The sequence below is a fragment of the Pogona vitticeps genome, chromosome 1 (genome assembly GCF_051106095.1).
Source record: "Pogona vitticeps strain Pit_001003342236 chromosome 1, PviZW2.1, whole genome shotgun sequence".
Taxonomy (NCBI): domain Eukaryota; kingdom Metazoa; phylum Chordata; class Lepidosauria; order Squamata; family Agamidae; genus Pogona; species Pogona vitticeps.
In genome coordinates, this window is record NC_135783.1 from 192,058,972 (window position 1) to 192,076,684 (window position 17,713).

At 39.8% G+C, this 17,713-nt stretch overlaps 1 long non-coding RNA gene across 2 annotated transcripts; it reads right to left on the reverse strand.

The window, feature by feature from the left end:
* Positions 1-339: 339 nt before the first annotated feature.
* LOC140701736 (uncharacterized) lies at positions 340-14,949 on the reverse strand. Of its 2 annotated transcripts, none has more exons than XR_013540659.1 (2): positions 14,824-14,949; positions 340-10,742 (listed from the first exon to the last, which is right to left on the reverse strand). It is a non-coding gene; the product is annotated as an uncharacterized LOC140701736 (long non-coding RNA). The 2 variants fall into 2 exon arrangements; XR_013540658.1 differs by lacking the exon at positions 14,824-14,949 and adding an exon at positions 10,841-14,806.
* Between the last annotated feature and the right edge of the window lie 2,764 nt (positions 14,950-17,713).

Sequence of the window (17,713 nt, forward strand, 5' to 3'; positions counted from 1 at the left end):
CTTTGGCCATGTTCTGAAGGTTGTTCTTCCTAAAGTTTTGCCGGCCACAGAGACTGGCGAAACTTAGGAAGAACAACCTTCAGAACATGGCCAAAGAGCCCAAAAAAACCAGAACAACCATTAGATTCCGGCCATGAAAGCCTTCGCGAACCATATAATTTGCTTAACAAAAACATTTCTTGAAGGAGGAAGTAATTTAAAAATTGGATGTGGGGAAAATCAAAACTAATAAGTTTGCCTGGCTAGCCCTATGGGTGTAGATACAGCACTCTTAGAAATCTGGATTTCAATCCCTATGAGGTTAACCACATTAGTCGTGAAACAGGGTTGCACTCTCTATTTTTCTTTGTCCTTTTTTTATTTTTAAAGAGGCTTCCACTTAGGTCAGTGTTTTAGGTACGTAGCTGGAGAGCTAGAGGTTGGGAGTTTGATTTCCCATCATGCCACCAGGGAAAAGAGCCAGTCTATGTAGTCATGAGCAAGTTGCAAGCTACTTTTGCCCTACAAACATTGAGTGGGATGTGGGGGAGGTTTTGCTTAATTGTAAAGCCAACATTTTACAAAATAATCTGTAGAAGAACTATATTATGTAACAGATCATGAAGGAACAGTGTGTAATTCATAAGAAATAAACATTTGGCAGAAGGCCTCTTGGGAGTGATGATGGCTATTTTGGGGCTTTAAATCCCTCCCTACCCCATTCAATGGCTCCCAGCATCATCCCCCAGATGAAGGGGATTGCTAGCTGCAGGGGTGGGTGGGTTAAGATTTTAATTTTCCTAAAATGGCCATGGTGTCACTGCAGCTGATGACATCGTTCAAATTGTAGGGCCATGACTTGTGGCCTAAGGATTTATGGGTCCTGCACCAGATTTTATATGGGGATTCCTGTTGCCCTCTATAAAGACCCCCAGAATATACATATACAGCTGGAGGCCACATGTGAGAGTTAACGGATGCATGGACTATATGTGAAAACACTCAGCTTCAGCTCTGCCTTGGAAACAATTGGAATGATTAAAACATACCCCCCCCCCTTTTTTTAAAGAGGGAGTAAGGCAATAGGAGTCAGGTTGTGCTCCTCCTGAGTACCTCATCCAAATTTCAACCTGTTTCTGAGTCTGCCCGCCCCCCACACCTTCCTTGGCTTGGTTTGACAGCTCTTCATTGTGATGGTTTCCTTTGGTCTTCCCTGATTTTCCTGTACCTTTCCCTTTGTTTAAGAAAACTGCCCTGTGGTGGCACCTTAATTATATCTCTTAGTTTGCATTCACTCACTTCCTCACTTACTCATTTTGCCCAGCAGGATTGCAGTTCTCGTTGTGGCAGGCACGCTGATGTGCAACAGAATTCCCTCCTTAGGACCTTCCTTGGGCTTATTCCCCTTTCAGCACATTCTGCAACTTTTGTCTACTTGGCCTGGGCCAGTCACAAGACACCCTCAAAGCTGGGCTTTCAGCTTAGCTAATAAACAGTCCCTTTCCTCCCAGCCTTCTCAGGGATACCTTTTACACACAGCCTACGTCTGCCCAAAGAAATATGGAAAATTCCTTTAACCTGTTTTTTTTTCCTCCAGACTGACTGCACAGCCCCGTTGCTTCTTTTTAAAACACACTTTAGCCTGAAGTTAGCACCTGTATGTTTCACATGAAACTATGTAACAGATTTACTACATGATGGCCAGGGAGAAATCCTTTTGTGTCACATTTCATGTTGAGATTTCAGTGCCTGAAATCCTGTTCGTCAATTATGCAAACAGTGTAACGTTTAGAGACAAATTGCCATAAATTAAGACATTTCTGTAAGCTTTACATGTTGCACACTGAGCCATGTGACTTGGAATGCTTAACTTACAGCAACTGACTTCCTAAAGTTACGCTGTTTGAGTAACTGCATAACAGGATTTCAGCTGGTGTTTTCTTATATCTTAGCAGATAATTTCCTGTTGCTTTTTTTTTTTTCAGTCTTTAAACAAAGTACCTAGAATTCTGATCAGCAATGTGGCAGGGCCAGGCCAGGACCAACTGTATGGACAACAATTGAAGTGTGTGTGTGTGTGTGTGTGTGCACTTGCATGCATGCCTGTGCATGCTGTGCAGGGGTCTGGGGCAAACTGCTCCAGTTTCACCTTCCAAGCAACCATACAGTTTGCAGTGTTACCAAATGTTATCACTTCTGGAGGAATGCAAAATCCAGCAGTGTAACAGACTGTGTTACTCCCAAACTTTAGATACAATCTGTCTCCTATTTATCATGCTGCTCTTTCATCCAACCCCAGAAAAATCAGGACCATACCCACCAGAAAGACCACTGTTAAGGACCATTAACGACCCATGACAATGGGTGGAGAAGGACTGCAGAAGTGGGATTATCCCTCACCCTCTGTCCTTTGTCCTTCTAATGAGCCTGTTCAGACCAGGGGGAGTGGAACCAATATGGAGGATATATCAGGGATCTCCTACCAACGCTCCTCAGACTGAAGAGGCTACTTGGATGAGTAGCGAAATGTTTCAACCTAGTAAGAAAGAAGTCCAGTTGCCATGACTCAACTTCCAGGTAACCTCACCTGGATAACTGAGAATCTTCAGTATATATTTCTACATACTTACTTGTTACATTTCTTGTATAACTTTCAGCTGTGTTTCTCAGAGAATAGTGATCAGGATCCAGCTGGATGAGGCAGTTTTTAGTCCTACTGATTTTCATGGGAAAGATAATTTTGGCAGGATTGTTCCGAATCAAATTGGGAACTGACTAGCTGTAGAAACTGATTACAATCAGACAGAAGAACATCACATTATGGCCTAAATCCAATTGTACTCTTATTTTAGAACAGTTGTAGAATTCACTGAATCTGTGGAACTAAAGTCTTATCTACCCAACTGATTTACCCCAAGATATGCATATGTGTTTTTTGCTGTGATTTGAAAGTCATGTGATAGTCACGTGGTATATGAGTCACTGTCTGTGTCTCCTTGAGACAGTGGCTATTGCTCCCATTTTTACATTGATCCCCTTAGGAAAACTTTAATTTGTTTTAAGCTGTGTTGTAGAGGGCTACACTGGTTTTTAAAATAGTTTCTTTTGAGGTTTGCCTGCTTTGCCCTCACGCTGGCCTTTTTTAATATCAATGCAATTGCATCTAAATGTGGTTCAAATACTAATTCTTTTACCAATATAACCAGGACGTTAGTCGACTGACTAAATTTGTGTTGCTTTAATCAGTCTACTCTAATTGAATGAACAATTGGATTTAGTCCTATGATTGTAACTGAACAAAGGTTATCACCACCCCTTTTGTAGAGTAACTCTAACTTATGATTACTTTTTTAGTTTGTCTATGTCTCATACACGTGCAGCAAGCAGACTTTTAAAACTGCCAGAAAGTTACAATTTCAGTTACTTTTAATGAACATGACAGTAAAAGGTTACCTTTAAATCTTAATAACATTTTTTACAGAACTATAATGGTTATTAATTACGTTGAAAAAGTAATCTTCTGAAGTATGAAACAAACTATGGTTTGGAATGTATTTATATAAAAAGCTGAGTTCCAGCATTTGTTTGAAACTGAGCTATGATATAAGCACAGTTTTAAAACAGATATACAAAATTGTACAGTTATACTATTTTATATCCAACAGAATGCTCTTCAGCAATGCCATTTCCCCCCACTCAGACTGAATATCTCTTGAAATAATTTCTAGTTGCAAGGATTAGCTATAACTGGAATGAAATATGAAACACAAAGCATGGTATTCATAATGATTAATTTCTGAAATATCTACAAGTAGTAAGTAATCCAACGATGATCTTTCAAATGTGTATCCATTAAGGGAAGAAAGACTTGTCTTTCATGTCTGTTTACCCTGATGCTTTATAGAGTTTTAAAAAATGATTTCATGATGCAGCTGGGAGACAAAAAGTAACCCACATGGCAAGTTCACTTATGTAATGTTGAAAAATTGGCATTGAAAGGCAGTTTAGATTAGCTTCTCTGAATTCACTAGAGAAGAATATGTAAGCCATTTTGGACAGATTTCTTATACTTTTGTTCCAGGTCCATTTAAGAAAGAAAGCAATCACGTTACAAGCTTGTCCTCAGCAGGGCCATACTCTTCTCACAAAGTAAAATATGCAGGATGAAAACTTGGCCTCCAAGATGAGGATAGAGCCAGACAAAGATCTCTTTCTGATATTTAAGAAAAAACAGTCTGCTCTGTGCAGTTTCGTGAAGGAATTACACTGATATGGCCCTTTTACATGCATATGCAAAAAATACACAAATATTTATCTGGATTGGTCTGAATGTCATCAATTTTTATCCTCCATGTCCAGAATAAACAGATTATTTTCAACATTTACATTGTTATTATGTGCTTTCAAGTCTCTTCCAACTCACTGTGACTGTTATGAATCAATGACCATCCCATCACAACACGTCTTGAAAATCCAAGGCAGTAGTTCCTTAATTAAGTCAATCTGACTTGTGCTGCATCTTGCTCTTTTCTTACTGAGTGCAACTTTTCCTACCACTATTGTCTTTTCCACTGAGTTTTATTTTCTCATAGTATATGCTAAGTATAATAGACTCAGTTCATTGATTTTGGCTTCCAGAAAGAGTTTAGGTTCATTATGGTTCATATCCACAACGGTACGTGTTTGCATCACAACCCATTAATTTATCTTTCTGGCAGTATGTGTATTTATAAAGCTCTTCTCCAATGGCCCACTTCAACTGAGCCTGTTTTCATTTTCTTGTCAGTTTTCATATCTCTTCATAATAATCAGGAATGCCATGGTGCCTGTAGTACTGGCCTTGATCTTCAGCAACAACTCTTTGCACATTACGATACTTTCTAGTCCCTTCAAACCTGCCTCAACCATTTTCTGATTTCTTGACTGCAGTGTTCATTTAGATTGAATGGAGGTATAGAAAATCTTTAAAAATTCGGATTTCTTCTTTGTCAACATTACATGTAATTCTCCGTAGTTATGATTTTTGTCTTCTTAATCTATAACTCCTGGGAAAGGAGTACGACAAGGCTGTATATTGTCCCCCTGCTTATTCAACTTATATGCGAAAGGCTGGACTGGAGGAATCCGAAGACGGAATCAAGATTGCTGAAAGAAATATCAAGAACCTCCAATATGCAGATGATACCACTCTGATGGCAGAAAGTGAGGAGGAATTAAGGAACCTTGTAATGAGGGTGAAAGAGAAAGTGAAAAAAACGATCTGAAGCTCAACATCAAAAAAAAATTTAAAATCGTGGCCACTGGTCCCATCACCTCCTGGGAAACAGAAGGGGAAGATATGGAGGCAGTGACAGATTTTACTTTCTTGGGCTCCATGATCACTGCAGATGGAGACAGCAGCCACGAAATTAAAAGACACCTGCTTCTTGGGAGGACAAACCTCGACAGCATCTTAAAAAGCAGAGACATCACCTTGCCAACAAAAGTCCGAATAGTCAAAGCTATGGTTTTTCCTGTAGTGATGTATGGAAGTGAGAGCTGGACCATAAAGAAAGCAGACCGCCGAAGAATTGATGCCTTTGAATTGTGGTGCTGGAGGAGGCTCTTGAGAGTCCCCTGGACTGCAAGGAGTACAAACCTATCAATTCTAAAAGAAATCAAACCTGAGTGGTCACTGGAAGGACAGATCCTGAAGCTGAGGCTCCAATACTTTGGCCATCTCATGAGAAGAGTCCTTGGAAAAGACCTTGATGTTAGGAAAGTGTGATGGCAAGAGGAGAAGGGGACGACAGAGGATGAGATGGTTGGACAGTGTCATCGAAGCAACCAACATGAATTTGACCCAACTCTGGGAGGCAGTGGAAGATAGGAGGGCCTGGCGTGCTCTGGTCCATGGGGTCACGAAGAGTCGGACACGACTAAACAGCAATGACGACAATACATGAAATATAGGTAAAATACGTGACAAATTAAAATATTAACATAATTAGATTATTTTAGATAATTGCACTGAAGGTAATTCATCCTTACAGAACCACCAAGAATGAACATATCTCTTACATCTAACATGGTTTGGGGGCTAATTCTGAGGAAAAAAATTCCGTTCAATCTATGCTCTTCAGATAGTGCAATGAGGATGACATCAACATGACCTTGGCATTTGCTATAAGTGATTCAGTTCCACCAAACAAAACAATGTTCACTGTTGATTTCTTGTACACAGTTGGGTACATTAGGGTACATGATCCCTTGGTGAAAGGTTAGGATCCAACCACTAATTTTCCCCCAATATATCTGTAGCTTTTCCCAACATAACTGTAGTAGAAGTACAAAAAGAGTGAAAACACTGCAACTTCCATTCATTCAAATAGACCAATACTACACTTAAGCAAATTGCAACTAGAGTAGGCCCATTTGAATCAATGTGACCTATGGAGGAGTTGATGCACCAAATGCCCATTGATTCAATGGGCCTACTCTGGTGTAACAATGTAAACAAAAGATTTTTAGTCATTTTTTGTATAATATGGTTACACCAACAAAGATGAGATAGACTTGAAATGATCCAGTAAGATTATCCTTATGTTTTTACTTAGTTTATTGTTTAAGAAACACTTTTACTTGGGAACCTCAGTGACTGGGGCGAGCAGTTAGTCCTTCAAAGGTCAGTTCTGTTCTGCTCTTAACCTCTAGTTCAGTGAGGGTCCTTAAGCAATGAGGAAGCAATAAGTCAAAAACAGCAAGCTTGCTTTTCCCTCAGAAAACACACTTTCTCAATTTTTCCCAAACAAGACTAATGCAACCTTCCCTTTCTTCCGGTCTTCTTCTGGCATTTCTGCACTGACTTCAAGATAGGCAAGCCAAATGAGTTTTAAACTTTATTCTCTGGAAACATAATGTTTTTTTTTCTTCAAGCATGCCTGTATAATGGCTAAGTGCAGTGAACAGAGTGGTCAATCCCCTTCAATACAACTGCCCACATTCGACTCAAGACCTATACCACAAGCTAGCTGTGTTGCTCAGAGCAACCCCCATGGGTCTTGTAAAGTTGGAACAAAATCAGAAAGATATGGAGAAGATCATACAGTATGTTTGTAGATCAGAATCTACAAAAATGAGAGTAAAGGCTAGCAAAAAAAAAATTCCCCTATCACAAGCAAACAAGCAAAACAAAAACAGCAATGAAATAAATTCACCAAAGGAAAGTTTTAGGAAAATAAATAGCAACACCTCCAGGTCCTATAAATTTTTCTTCTTTTGAAACTGTAAACTTTCTCTTTATTTTGAGGAACATCAACTTCTGTTCCTTTTTTTCCCATAGGTTCTCATCACCATGCTCCATAGCAGAGTGGGTGGGAGATGATGCCATTTGTCTCCCTGGTACCCAAAAAGGGTAGCTACACCTCTGCTCAGCACTGACTATGTTGACTAAGATTTCTGAAGTTGTAACTGCCCAGATGAACGAAGATTCACCCCCTCTGCACTGCATCACCATTTCATCCAGTACACATGAAGCGGAAAGTCCATACAACATGAAGGACCTCTGTAGCTTTGGCACCTTCTTTGTGCTTTAAGAGCTGCACATGGCCAGTTTGAGAGACCATTTTAATGCAGTAGCTAAATTGTCCAAATACTGTAATAAATAAGCAGGTGGCTGAATAGCAATAGGCACTTACAGAAACATGATGTTAGAGAAATTACAAAAGCTGCACTAGTTGATTTCTGTTTTCCAGGCAGCTGGTAATGGCCTCCAGGCTCTGGCTTTTATCCATTAAAAAGGCAGTAATCCTGCTCTAGTCCTATTACTTCTTAGACACGGTTATATGCTTGCTGAAGCCCTGGGAAAGTCTGTTGCCAAATAATCGCATTGTTTTCCTATGCATGACTAGGTCTAAGCAAGTGGAGTGAATTCAACCGGGCTTATTCTTCAGCAGAAATATGTAAGATTGTAGCCGTAATTTTAGATCTTATGGTTGAAGATATGCTCAGCCATACATATCTGCATTTTCCACTAAGTTCGGTGAACTTGGTTCTTACTGAAATCAATGAGACTAGTCACAATGAGACATCCCATTGATTTCAATATTTCAACATGACATATATTCAAACAACTGAAAGGTAAATCCTATGCACATCTACTCTAAGGATAGCCCCACTGGGTTCAATGAACTTGCTCACAAGTAAGTGGGTAGACAAGTGCAGCCTTCATCTGACCTAAGACAGTATCCTGTTACAACACAATAAAAATGCAGGAACAGGTGATACCTTTAATCGACCATTTGGAGTATAAAACAAAACATACAAACAAAACAAGCAGCAAGCTTTCAATGATAAATCAAGGAGATAAATCTTCCTCAAGGTTGAGCATCAAGTTTTTGTGGGTAGTTCCAAATTCATATGCAGTTATTAATGTCCCAGATTCACATAGCTGATGATGTTGAAGCTTATGTTGAAGCCAGAGAGAGCTGCAGTATTTAAGTTCATTTTGAGCTCCTCCTCAGATAGCAGTTTGAAATTTATGGCCCTTCTCTTGAAGCAGTGGTTCTCAAACTGGGGTCCCCAGATGTTCTTGGACTGCAATTCCCAAAAGCCTTCACTACTTGCTGTGCCGGCCAGGATTTCTGGGAGTTGCGGTCCAAGAACATCTGGAGACCCAAGCTTGAGAACCACTGTCTTAAAGGACACTCAGGCAATCTGGGCTCCCCACTCGCCCCCTTTTTTCTGCTTTTTTGAAACTCAAAAAAATTATTTTTGGCTAGGGGAGGGAAGATTGCCCAGTGGCATGGCCTTCCTCTGACTGAGCTGGGATTAAGAATTTAGTTAAACCACCAGGAACAGTCAATTTAAGCCAAATTAAAGCCAAATGAACAGTTTTAGGTGGCGGGTGCTTTCTTGAGCATGCAGTACTGCTTTGTCTGGCGTCCGGAGCCCATGATGTTTGAGAACTCACATTGGCCTTCAGTTGATTTTTCCTGTTATAGCACAAGAGTTTCATAGTGATTTATGAACTGATAGTCAGACCTTAGCATGGGGGAAATCAATAGAACTATTAAAGAGAGATCAGTGCAGTAAATCTAAGGAAAGCATCTCTGAAGCTCTTTTCCAGCGATTCCTTTTTGAGTGAAGCAAACCAAGGAGGAACCTTCATCAGCTGGTTGCTCATTTCAAAAGAGCCGTGGCTTTAAAATAGCTTTCTCTATACATAGACGGTCTCCTAGCAAGCCAAAATTCAGATTTGGCTGTTTTCCGAAGATGTCAACTTTCATGTAATCAAAGTGGCAATGGATGGAGTGGGGCTAATGCCGTCCCCTTCCTTGGGTTTTTCCTTAATAGAATTGCTGACCCTCTTAATAGGCCTCCATTCCATTAATCTATTTTATTTTTTTGGTCAGGTACTGTATTTCAGTGTGTCAAGACATCCTTTTCCATTGAGCATGGGGAAATTTGTGAATATTTCTCATATTCTTAGTGTTGATTTTGCACGTGGATTATATATCAGAGGTGTATTTTACTGAGGGAGGGCCCCCCGAAGGTGTTCTCTCTGTCTATTGAAGGCATAACCACGAGCGTTATAATTTAATTGATTAAATACCTGCCAATGACCTTTACAAGGACCTGCTTTTCCGATTTGCTGTCTGAAATAACAGGCAGATAATAACAGTACTTTTTAACTGTCAAACTTTGATAGGCCACCTGTGACTACAAGGGCTATGCTTTATTGACTAAAATAGAATGTGTTTTACAAAAGAGCCCCTGGAATATTTTACTTAAACGGCAGAGTTCTGACAACAAAGAAGCCTAGGAGAATCTCAAAACCAACAAAGCATGATGGGGCAGATAGGAAATTCTCCAGTATGTTTGGGAATATGATAGAATTTACACGGCATAGCTTGTGCCTTTGTGTGACCCACTATTTCCAGAAATCATGTCGCTGAGTAATAGTACGAAATCATTCCCTAGCATGATTGTTTCTACAGGAGCTCTTCTGAAGCACAATATTAAAAACAGAGGAGGAGAAAAGATTCCATCCGAGTGCGCCACTTGGCAACCAATTGTCGGGAATTTCCAGTTCCCAGCCCGTATTTAACACAAGATACTTTCCAAAAGACAAGAGAAGGGTTGAAATACTGCTTCCCACTTGGCATTATGGCCTGGTACATGCAAAGCTTGGAGCAAGAGGCCAACAGAGATGCCTCCATAAAGAGGTCCAGATTGTGATGGAACATCACCATTGAGGCCAACTGCTCTCTGAATCACTTCAAAAGTGGTTGAAAAGGGATTCCCATCAGGTCTCATCCAATTACTTCTATAGTTTAGCTCCTTGGATGGTATTCACAACTGTAGTATAGTGACCAAGAAAAACAGAAACAGTCCTTGAATCTGTAACTGAAAATCCCTTTATTGTGTAATTCTATATTTCCTGTAGTAAATATAGTGTTGAAGTTAGTCATCATGTATATACTCAATTTTCCTGTCTTTCTTTCTTTTTTTAAATGCTGCTGAAGGCCAAGAAATCATAGCTTAGTTTCTGCTTCTCTTGCTTCCACTCGGTGAATTTGGATAATGGTTTGTCAGATTTTTCTCAGTAAAGAGAATGACACAACAGCTTTAAATATTTCTTACCTCCGCCTATTGAGGGGGCTCTTTCTTTTCTAATATCTCTCCAAATCCGGAATTTCAAAGTTAGCAGAATTTCTTTTGGTCAGAATATCATACTGTCATGAGCTCTAGTTCTGTTAATTCCTTGTTCCAGGTTTTGCTCCCTTTCAAAAAAAAAAACAAAAACAAAAAAGGAATGTTAACACAAAAAATTTAAAATTAAAATTAAATTAAACATTTTAAAAATGGCAAAGCTATACACATTTTACGGCTGTGCATTATCATTCAACGGAATATGACTCTGACACGAAGTGGTCTGTCTTGAAGGTATTCAGACCACCTCTGAATTGAAGGGTCTAGGAAGCAATGTGGCCTCAAGTGAAGCAGGTTGGGTGGGTAGTCCTTAGAATCTCTCATTTTGTCTCAGTTCTTTCTGTCACTAATACGGCTTCATCTGTTCTTACAAGTCATGTTCAAGCACACTGTGTGAGAAGATAGGCACAGAGAAGAGAGCATCAATTGTTTTAAAAGAGACATATATATGTGTTATGTAGCCTCTTACACCAGCAGAGAAAGTATTTGTTTCCCAGCTCTTGTTTTGTTGAAGAATGAATTGTTTTATTGAAGTTACAAGATAAGCATTATACAACAACTTTATTGAAATTACTTTATTGAAGTTAACTTTATTGAAGTTACTTCATTGAAGTTAACTTTATTGAAGTTACTTTATTGAAGTTACTTTATTGAAGTTACAAGATAAGCATTATACAACATGGACTGTGCATGGTTGTAAGCAGTGTCTCCATGCTGCTTCACAGGAGAAAAACAAACAAAAATGAAACAAAAAGAGCTAGCTGTTGACAAATCAATGGCATTTTGCCACTAAGAAAATACCGCTCTGTGTGTGGCAAAAAAAAAAAAAAAAAGTTACAGGATGGTTTTCACCAGGCCATGATGCCAAGAAGCAAAATCAGCATTTTCTGGTTGTGAGTATGTTGACCCCTTTTATGGTAAGGACCCTGAGGTTCTCAACAGGTCTAGAAAATACAAGATCTATTACTCCTAATTCTGTCCATAACCCTTGTCAAACCCACAATATGTAGGATCTCACATGGGATTAGAGAACACTCACTGAACATATAATGGTCCATGGAATTTTTCAGTAAGCTGTAATGCTGGGAAGCAGATGTGACACATTCCAATTTGAGAACAGCTTGACCTCATTTGGGCATGGGAGGGGTTCAATCAGTGGAAATGCTCTTCAGCTTGATGGATAGATTTGTCACAGTAGCCTCTGAACAGACTACTATGCTAAGGTATTTCATGCAACTCTTAATGTTTTGTCTTGGCTTGACTTGTTTTACTATCCCATAATAAATGAGGAACACATCTGAGGCGCCAGAAAGGGCTCTACTTCAGCTGATGGCATGCGGTGTTAATCAGAGGCTCCAAACCAAAGCAGACCACTACTCAAGACAGTGAACTGAGGTCTGGGTAAGCCTCTTCTCCCCAGTTCGTGAGGATGAGAGAGAGAGAGTTCAGTTCCCGTTTCCCTAGGAGGAAATCAAGAAATTGGGAAATGGAGTCTCTCTCTCTCTCTCTCTCTCTCTCTCTGTCCCCCACAAACCTCAAAATCCACCAGCATTTCTTCATTATTTAGTCACTACTTAAATATATACAGTTTCCATGTTCAGTGCCCAAAGTCACCTAGAAGAATGTAAAAATACTCAGTATTGTTAAAAAAAATACACCCTTGCAGAATTTGCACTGAGAGCAGAAGCAACACATAGCAGTTTAAAAAGCAGGTAAGATCTGTCCAGCAGAAGGGTATCCATAAAAGAAGGAAGCCGCTAGTTAATACAGAACCCTGCATGGGAGCAGAGGAAGAAGAGCAGCCCAATCCACCATCCAAAGGCCTGCCTGACACAGGCAGAGGCGCCATCCAGAGCACAACCTAAGGCAAAGGAGAGCAACAGAATTACAACTAGGCCCAACCCTATCGTTAGGCAGAGGAGAGAAGCTGCCTCAAGCAGGAGCCTTTGGCCAATGCAAAATGGGGCCAAGTTGTTGCTTCACTTGGGGTTAGATACATTTTAATGCTGGGGAACAATGAAAAGGAGCTTGTGGGATTTTCTGCCTTAGGAGGGCAGGAGACACCATTTGCTACCCTGTTTCAGGCAGCAAAATGTCTTGGGCAGGCTCCATCAGCAACAAGGCAAAAGCAAGCAGAATTTTCCTGAACCATCAAGCTGATGGAAAGCCATGTTCAGACGTCCCCTCTCCAGGATGAAGATGGTCTTTTCATTAGGATGGCTGGGAAAAATAACAGTCCGGTTGCTATAGTTACCAAAGACAACAAACCGTAACCTGGGCAGCTTCATCTTTCCAAGTGAAGTCCATTTTATGTGTGGCACTTCATCATTTTTGTCAGAGATATAATTCTTTTGGTGTTTTCTGTCTAGTACAAGAATTTACACTGAGAACACTTTCAAGTTTTATTAACCCTTTCTAGACTGTAGGATGTGGTATCTTCAGCAAGGAGGACTTCAGAAATTTAATCTATTGTAAATAACAGAAGTATTACCAGGGAAGAGAGAACATTCTAAACCTTTGCTTTTTGTTGGAGTTTTATTTGCAGCCTTGCATGCTGTCTGTAGTCTGAGTGACTGGGAGGAAGTTCTCTGGGCTGGGGTGATGGCCTATTAATCAATAGTTCCAGCTTTTGAAATTCAAAGAGAACCCTACATCTTTGCTAAGGGTTCTCTCTCTGTCTTTCATCAGTTCATGGCAGTTGTTTGTTGCTGTTGATCTGTTTGGTTGGTTGCTGGTATGCATGCAGTAAAGACAGCTATATACACAAGTATGTAATTACAAAGAATTGTAAGCAAAGAAACAGTTTTATTCTTTCCCTTATAAATGTCTAATTATTGAGACATTAAGTAAGTGCCAGTTAATGAGAAAGGGGTGGACTCTGGGGAACTTATAGCTATTCTCCTCTGTAGATCTCTGTACTTCTACTGTGTAGCAAAAAGAGAATATGATCAGAGATTCAAAACTCTGCAACAGTTGTTAGTGCTACAAACATAATGATGCATGCATCAATAGCCCAGACAGAAAGTGGTGTATAACTATAGAGTGCCAGATTCTTGAATGTAGTCTCATAATATCTTCCCTTTCTCCTGCTGCTAAGTGATATACTATCGCATCCATTCATTTAAATGCATTTTAGCATCTATGAGGCAGGTCATAAAAATAAATTCAGTTCTTCAAAAAACTTCCATTGTATGAATGTGGGATATTGTGCTTCTATATCCATAATTCAAAACTCCAGGAAATGACCCAGTATTTCAGCATAGTACTATGCCTGCTTTGTCAGCAGGAAAAAGGATGCCAAGCTATACATAGCCAAAGGCAGCCTGAATGTTGACAACACCAAGGGCAGCAGTCAAGATGGTCTACAGGAGACCATCTTGTGCTTTGCTACTATTCACAAAGTGACACAAAGCAAGGGAACATTCCAGAAACAGACACCTTTTTGCATCAACTAACTACTTATCCAAACCCAAATCAATGGTCAGGGCTGTTTTTTCAGAAGTGTGGAAGGCAGTGAGCACTAGAAGGTTCCACTAGGGCTGGTCATCGTCTTGAGGTCACGTAGGCGTAGGCCACTCTGGATTCTCTGCTCCCTGAGGACTCAACTGGGCTAACAGGCCTCTGAGCTGGTCCAGACCAGGGTCCCGTCCCAGCACCCACTCTGACTGTTTTTCGTGAAGTAGGTCAGAAATGCTGGGAAATGCAGTCTTAAGCCTGTCTGTCCAGAAGCTTTACTGAGCTCCGTAGGCCTCACTTCCATGTCAGTAAAACCTCACCCATAATAGTCTCAGGGCGGTATACCACAGCTGTGGAACTCTTCCTATTTCATGGAGCTTTTACACAGTAGAGCTCCCCTCATGAACATCGAAGAAAAGTGGGTTGGGAGAAAAGCCAGCGGTGGTCTGCCTGTCTCCAGCACAGCACCACTAAAAACCAACCAAGCTGTGCCAGATTGTGCTTCAGAAACCTCACAATTGTATTCCTTGAAAACCAACATGGCCAATGAACCACAGCAAGCCAAGTGACCTCTCTTTCTCTCTCCCCCCTCTCTTTCCTCCCTCACCGAGAGAATGAGAGAAAGAGAGATGAACAAACCTTCTAAATGAAGAGAAAAATCTGCAACGATGCGAAGGGAAGATTTGGCTTTCTTACCTGACAAAACTGAAGCCAATTGTCTGGCAGCTTTCTGGACAAGGTTAAGCCTAAGGGCCTAACTTTACATGTGGCTGCAACCACAGAAATTTCCAAGCGAACCTTCTCAGATCTCACTGAAATCAGAATTAGTCATATAATGATAAGTGTGTGTTTGGGGAATATATAAGAGAAGCAGACGTGCATACAAATTGGCACACTGTTGGAATAAAGAAGTGACTGGGAAACCAGAACTGCAATATATAATTACATTACACAGTGGCTTTCCAGCAGACGGGCTATTAAACGCAAGGAATCAAATAGGCACTTTAAGGTATTAGCCGAGTACAGACACAATTGGCCATATAAGGATGAGCCTGTGCTCTTATCTCTGCTTATTATATGGTCAGTTGCATAAAAGCATCCACTGGCTAAAAATGAAGGCTCTGTATAATCATTTAAATTAGTTATTTTTTCAAAGAAAACTCTTTTTTTTTTAAAAAAAGGAAGAATCTATGTGCATCTGCCAATTTGAGTGCCAAATGCACAGTAATTCCATGTGAAAAACAGGGTCTCTTGAACTTTTAAAGAAGAAATTTCACCCGCACCCATAATATACAAATTGAAGCCATCTGCTGAGAATAACAAATAAAACTGAGGAGAGGAAAGCTGATATGATCAGAGTAATCTGTTAGGGACCCATTATGCAAGCTGTGGATCTGCTTTATGTGTTCTTCAACAGCAATGTAATAATCTGCATTTAATTAGATCTCTTTTTATATAAAATGTCCTTGAGAGAGAGAGAGAGAGAGAGTTTGCAGTTTAGCACAAAATGTGCCAAATAAACCTTCTTTTTAAGAGGTCATAAGACTATTTCTTATTTTTGCAGGCTATCAGGCAGCAGTCCAGTACAAACTTTACATGGGAGCAAATCCAAATTTTGGAAGGAACTAATTATCAAGAACATAATTACTAGTAACATAGTAACTATTTACTTCTTGGGTGACAAGACATGTAACAAGTAATTACAACAGTATAATAAAATAATGTAACAAGTAGTGACAAAAGGGTCCCCCTCAATGTGTAGTGAATAATTTTATAGCTATTTTCAAAAATTACTTTTAAGAAGTGTTTTTACAGGAGTTTTTCAGACTTTCTGCCATTCTAATTTACTTCAAATGACTGGTGAGATAGATAGATAGATAGATAGATAGATAGATAGATAGATAGATAGATAGATAGATAGATAGATAGATAGATAGATAGATAGATAGATAGATAGATAGAATTTTTGCAAATATCTGCAAGGCTCAATGTTATAATTGTCCACTAGAGGGCACCAGAGAGTATTTCTCTGCATTTTTCTGACCTGCTGGTGAAAACGGAATACAGTATGTGATGTGTAACAGGATCTACTTCCTTGTCTACAGCAACCATAGTTGCTGAGAATGAGTCATACAAGAAACCCCTTTGGAAAAGTAATGTTCTGATCTCTGAGGAAATCCTATTTTGAATTCTGTTCGGCTTATGTCTGAGAAAACATGTACAGGTTTGCGTTTTTCAGTGAAGTAGCCATTTTAGTTTCAGCATGTTGGCAAAAGAAAAGAAAAGAATATTAATAAAAGGCTGAAGATTGAAGCACTTCAGTGTTTGAAGACAAGGGTTCGTTTTTTAAAAAAAGAGAAGCTCACACTGAAGTAAAACTATTGCTCTTTAAAGTACTACAATATTTTGCTTCCTCTGCTTCTCTTTTGTCAGTAGGTTTGTGTTTGAATCTTTTTGATGTGCACGTGGCCACTCCATTTTAAAAAAATGCATTTCTAAGCTGTGCTACCTCTGAGGAATAGCAGGGCAGTATACAGTGGACCCTCGACTTACAGATGGCTCGACTTACAGACTTTTCGAGTTACAGACTTCTCTGGCTGCAAAATTTAGGTTCGACTTGCAGCTGGAGAATGGACTTACAGACCAGGAAAAAAAAAAAACAAAATGGAATAAAAATAGAATAAAAACAACTGGTTATGGGATTAATCGGTTTTCAGTGCATTGCAGGTCAATGGAGATTCGACTTACAGACTTTTCGACTTGCAGCCACCATTCCAATATGGATTAATTCCTTAAGTAGAGGGTCCACTGTACAAAGAAATAAAAACCCTGACAGAGGAAAACAGCAGAACAATATCATTATAAAACCCAAATGAGAAGATAAAATCCTGGAGTGTGAGTGTGTGGGGTGTGTGTGTAAGGGGATCCTGAACAGAAAACCATGACACACTTTAAAACATTTTTTACAATCAATACCATGTTGAAGTCTATAAAATCCATACTTGAGCATATGTTATTGGAATAAGCCAAAATAACTCTCTGGAAGAAGTCTTCACCCAAAACTTTTCATCATGCTGGATGGTACAAAATTACCCAATGGGTGAAATAAAAAAGCCCACAAGTTAGGTGTACATGTATCAGATTATACTTAGGAATGCCTCTTGGGACAGAGAATTCTGTGCTGAAAAACATAAGATGTGCTATGGAGCAAGAAGGGACAGCCTACAATTAGGTGAGATGCCCAATTTGAAACAATTCTGTTGGAGTTCTTGCAACCTCGCATGCTGCCTCTAGTAGGTATGGCTGAGAGGGACCTTTCTGGGCTGGGGCGACTCTCAATCTGTCCAGCCACTCCTGTCTGCTAAGAGTTCTTTTCCTCTGACTGAAGACGTCACTGTTGAATCCTGTTCCTGGATGTCAGCCAGCCATGTTTGTTCAGTTTGCTGTCGATCTGTTCAACTGTAAGTAAATGAAACTTCTTATTCTTTCCAATGTGTCTGAGTAAGTTATTGAGTCTGCAGGTGCCAGTAAATGAGCAAAAGGGTAATCAATCTGGAGAACTTGAAGTTATTCTGTTCTGTGAGTC